The sequence below is a fragment of the Mus musculus genome, chromosome 1 (genome assembly GCF_000001635.26).
Source record: "Mus musculus strain C57BL/6J chromosome 1, GRCm38.p6 C57BL/6J".
NCBI lineage: Eukaryota > Metazoa > Chordata > Mammalia > Rodentia > Muridae > Mus > Mus musculus.
The window spans coordinates 71,717,834-71,723,833 of NC_000067.6; positions in this window are offsets into that span (position 1 = coordinate 71,717,834).

The window sequence follows — 6,000 nt, forward strand, 5'->3', positions numbered from 1 at the left end:
ACAGTATATAGTTACATAAGGTGTAATTAAAGTAACAGTGCTATGAAGATGGTACTTAAGAGCAATGCCATGAACCAACAGATTTGGAAAATATCTTTACCAATCCTAAATCTGATAGGGGACTAATATCCAATATATATAAAGAACTCAAGAAGTTGGACTCCAGAAAACCAAATAACCTATTAAAAAATGGAGTACAGAGCTAAACAAAGAATTCTCAACTGAGGAATACCAAATGGCTGAGAAACATCTAAAAAAATGTTCAACATCCTTAATCATCAGGGAAATGCAAATCAAAACAACCCTGAGATTCAACCTCACACCAGTCAGAATGGCTAAGATCAAAAACTCAGGTGACAGCAGATTCTGGTGAGGATGTAGAGAAAGAGGAACACTCCTCCATTGTTGGTGGGATTGCAGGCTTGTACAACCACTCTGGAAATCAGTTTTCTGGTCCCTCAGAAAATTGGACATAGTTCTACCAGAGGATCCAGCAATATCACTCTTGGGCATATGCCCAGAAGATGTTCCAACTTGTAGTAAGGACACATGCTTAACTATGTTCATAGCAGCCTTATTTATAATAGCCAGAAGCTGGAAAGAACCCAGATGTCCCTCAACAGAGGAATGGATACAGAAAATGTGGTACATTTACACAATGGAGTACTACTCAGTTATTAAAAACAATGAATTCATGAAACTCTTAGACAAATGGATGGATCTGGAGGATATCATGCTAAGTGAGGTAACCTAATCACAAAAGAACACACATGATATGCACTCACTGATAAGTGGATATTAGACCAGAAGACCCAAGACACAATTTGCAAAACATATGGAACTCAAGAAGAAGGAAGACCAAAGTGTGGATACTTTGATCCTTCTTAGAAGGGGGAAAAAATACCCATGGAACGAGTTACAGAGGCAAAGTTCAGAGCAGAGATTGAAGGAATGACCATCCAGTAACTGCCCCACCTGGGGATCCATCCATAAACAACCACCAAACCCAGACACTATTGCAGATGCCAACAAGAGTTTTCTGTTTTTTTTTTTTTCTTTTTGGTTTTTCGAGACAAGGTTTCTCTGTATAGCCCTGGCTGTCCTGGACCTCACTTTGTAGACCAGGCTGGCCTCGAACTCAGAAATCCGCCTGCCTCTGCCTCCCGAGTGCTGGGATTAAAGGCATGCGCCACCACGCCCGGCCCAACAAGAGCTTTCTGACAGGAGCCTGATATAGCTGTCTCCTGAGAGACTCTGCCAGTGCCTGACTAATACAAAAGTGGATGCTCACAGTCATTCATTAGACGGAGCACAGGGTCCCCAGTGAAAGCACTAGAGAAAGTACACAAGGAGCTGAAGGGGTTTGCAGCCCCCTAGGAGGAACAACAATATGAACTATCCACTAACCCCAGAACTCCCTGGGACTAAACCACCAATCAAAGAAAATACATGGAGGGACTCGTGGCTCTAGCTCCATATGTAGCAGCGGATGGCCTAGTCGGTCCTCAATGGAAGGAGAGACCCTTGGTCCTGTGAAGTTTATATGCCCCAGTATAGGGGAATGCCAGGGCCAGGAAGTTGGAGTGGGTGGACTGGGGAGCTGGGGGAGCGGGGAGAGGATAGGGGATTTTTGGAGGGGAAAATAGGAAAGGGATAACATTTGAAATGTAAATAAAGAAAATATCTAGTTAAAAAAGGGGATTAAAAAATGAAAAAAAAAAGATTTCTACCACTTACAAAAAAGAAAAAGAGCAATGCCATGTTCCTTCAGAGGACCCTTGTTCAGTTCCTAGCCTCTATATCAGGTAGCTCACCATTACTTCTAACACTGGCTTCAGGAGAATCCAACATCTCTGGCTTCAGCAAAAATTTGCACTCATGTGTGAATACCCCCCAGATTCGCATACATACACATAATTAAAAATCATAAGAACAAACTTTTCAATTATATTTATAATGGGTTTACAATACAGAGAAGATCCTTATGATGCAATTATCAAATAAAACATAATAATACAAGAAAATGTTTTTCGTATGCCCACAACTACATTGAACATATTCATTGAAAGATGACTGGAAAAAACCCACTAAAGGGTTAATAAATACCCTTGTGTAGGTGAGTTTGAGCTATAACAAGTAACTCTTCAGTTTCAGAGGCCTAACAAAAGTGCTTTTTTAAGATCTGTATCAGAGTCCAGGTCAGGTTTGGAAGGCTGCTCTTCTTGCTGTCTTTGTTTGGGAACCCAGGCTTTCCTGTATTAGTCAGCAGATAAAGTGCTGCGTGAGTGGAGGGAGACACAGCACTTCTATCTGTACGTGAATGGCCAGAAGGCAACCACATGGCCCCAGTTAATGGCAAAGTTCTGGGAACAGCATTCCCAGCAGGAAGGAAAGGAGCCTGAATTCTGATAGAGCTGGCCTTGTTATTGTCATTCCTAGGATAGAAAACTGAATGGATAATTCCTGGTAATTTATATTTCTTTGATTTTTCTGCATTTTCAGTGTTTCTTCAAGTAATCGTTTATTACAAGTGAAAACTTTGTACTTAAGAGCCCTATATATTTTTCATTGTCTTTTAAAAGATTTGTTCTTATTATTTTAAATTTGTGTGGGTGCGCTCTCGCACGTGCATGCGCACGTACACACATGCCCAGGTGCCCTTAAAGCCAGAGGCACCAGATCCTTCTGGAGCTGAAGTGACAGTTGTGAGCTACCTGATGTGAAGACTGGGAGCCAAACTCACGCCCTCTGAATGATCAGTGAGCATTTAGTCTCTGACCCATCTGTCTAGCCCTAGTCTTATGTTTTATCTTGAGACAGGTTTCACAATATAGACCTAGATTGCCTCAACTATGTAGACCAGACTGGCCTTGAACTCACAGATATCTACCTTCGAATGTCTCTCAGGTACTGAGATTATAAGTATGTACCACCATACCTGGCCTTTCTACATGTTTTAAAAGAAAGCCCTTCAATACATTCTATAACATGAATCTGTAATCTGTAAGAGATTTCCTTGAAAGCTGAGCCTAGTGGCACACAACCTTAACCCAAGCACTTGGGAGGCAGAGGCAGGTGGATCTCTGAGTTTGAGGCCAGCCTGGTCTGCCAATCAAGTTCCAGAGCAGCCAGGGCTGCACAGAGAAACCCTGTCTTGAAAACACACACACACACACATTTTCTTAGATATCAAAAGGCTAAATTTGGTTCAGGTAAGAGAATCTGCTGCAAGATGATATAACTAATACCATATACAGAAAACCACCCAGTGTGAGCAGTTCTCTTTCCTTCAGATGATGAATTAAATATCTAAGCAGAAGTAATAATCTCATTGATCACCCCCCAAATTCAGTGAATATTGTTTAAGAGACTAGAGAGTAACACAATCCCTGGTTTGTGTAGAAAGAAATGGAGAAGTGGAAATGTCTGAGACTGCGGTTCCTAAGCCTCTCTTGTCAGCCGCAATCCTCTATGGCTCCACTGTTCCCTAGTTGTCCTTACGTTTGGCCCACCCGCAGTAGCCCTCTTCTTACTTGAGGGAAGAACAGTATGAAGATGTTAGAGGCAGGGCATAGTAAAAGATGCCTTTAATCGCAACACTCAGGAGTCAAAAAGAGGCATGTCTCTGTGAGTTCTAGGCCAGCCAGGGCTACCTAGTAAAACCCCTATTTTATAAAAAAAAAATCTATGTTGGAGAAACAAATGGCCACTGCCTTCAACTCCTTTTCTCAATGTCTAAAAGCCATAGTTTGTTCTGGGTAGTGTCCAAACATTCAGGGTGTCGTTCATCCATCCATGTATCCTGCTACCTACTATAAAGAAACGTTGAGTGCCCATAGGGACCACATCATAAATGAAAGTCTTTTTCCACAGGCAAAGCAGAGAGCTATTCCACAGGCAGAAATTCTTCTCATTTGCTCTATAAAAGCCACCTCAAAAATGGGATCTGTTTGGGTCCTAACTAAGAGATAGACTAGTTTCTAGGACTGGAGACTAGCTCTCCATGACCTTCTGGTGATTTTGGTCTTCTTTCCCACCACATTTGTCTTAAACCTTTTTCTTCTTCTCTTGAGATGTTCTCATGAATGTTAGCATGGTCCTTCAAAACACATGTTCCATTCCAATGCAAATCCTATCTTAAACAATGTATCTTTTAGACAGAAAGGCTCTATTCTGTTATCAGTGCATAGATAGAGTCCTCAGCAAAGATGAGTTCTGTGAGCCATCGACTTTACCATCCAGTGTGCATCAAGCTAGTGGGATAGTAACCCAGTTCTGATGCTGCCATCGTGGAAAAGTTGATCTTCTCTTCATCAAGCTAACATAGGGATGTTCTACATATGCAATAGATTCTGCCTTTAGACTAGTTCACTGTTATCTCTTCATTTGCAAGTTGTTAAACCACTTCTATAATAGAAGTCATAGAGAAGACACTGGACTAGCTAGCAGCTCATTTTATGCCATAATTGTCTGGTTAAAATAAGAAAAGTCACATTTTTTTGACCTTCTCAGTTTATCAGATTGAGAAACACGAATTGTTATTACATAGCATGCCTGGATCGTTAGCATTTCACAATCGCTAACATTTCATTACCCTTTCTGAGTACAAAATGTCACTAGGAACATATGTGAAATATTTAGGAACCTTGCCTAAGATACAATAGAACGTGAAAAATATTAGATTTGATATTTTGAGGATAAAAGGGAGGAGGAGGAAAAAATGTCTTGTTAGATTCCAATTAGAATTTTAAATTGGTTGAATGCTGAAGTCAGTCTTGCTTAATTGAATAGAGTTTGCCATCTGCCCACCCACATCCAGTCTTTCATGTCTCCCATTTGCATTCAAACCTTTACACGATCAGTTGTATCTCTAGAGCCAGACAAATTGAGACTGAGGAGTTTATTATATGTGTTGCAGATTATTGCATAACTTCATATTATATTAAGGCAGAGAATATTGGGTTTTCTAAGCTGTCAAGCAAAGCAGATCAAATTTTCCAAGTATTTTGATCATTCTTTCCTTTTTCTGTCATCTCTGGGATTAGCTCATCTTATAGCTATGTAAATGCCTTTCTTGTGTCCACACAGTAAGTTATGGGCTTTATTTAAAAGTCACTTTCAATTCAGTCTCTGACCAGCAGGCTCAGAGCCTTTATTCAACAGTGACACTTAAAAGCAAACGGAAATAATTGCATTTTTGTTAAGATATAATTACTATTGTATGCTAGAAAGAAAATTAAAATATTTTTCTTAGTAGTCAGCATTTCTGGTGGTCATAATGTTGGCCACATAAAAGGGTTCCTATTTTACAAAAGTACTCCTTTAACACACATAAGTTCATTTAAATGAGGAAGTATGCATGGTACTAGAATGAACCACATAATATTTGAGGCAAATATTAGTGCCTGTTATCTGTATAGTGCTTCTCAGGGAGGTTCATGCTAGCAGGAGCAGTCCCTGTCAATCATTTATCTCTCACTGTTTTAACGTTGGAAGAGTTGTATATATAAACTGTTCAGTAAAATTAGCACCAATTCCTGATGGCGCTTAGAGACTATACTATGCATAACTAATATCTAGGGGAGAGGAGTGTGTGTGAGCATGTCTGTGCACACACATGCATGTGCACATGGAGACTGACAGACACTCTCACATAGAGTTTCTCAGATTCTTTCACTTTAGTGGCCTGGAGCGTCATAGTCAGACTAAGCTGGCCGGCCGGTGAGCTCCATTCCGAGGATGACAGGTGTACACTGCCCCATCTGGCTTTTTCATGTGAATTCTCTATATTGAACTCAGGGCGTCTTCATGCTTGCACAGCAAGCACTTACATGAGCCATGCCCCATACCCCATACCTAGCATTTTCTAGAGACAGTATGGATTAAAAGGAAATTTTACTTATCATTTAGAATATTAGAATATTTTCTTTATATATTTTTATTCCCTTGAGATGAGACAAAGGTCACTAGAATGTATAGAGTCCATTTATTTATTTTTTC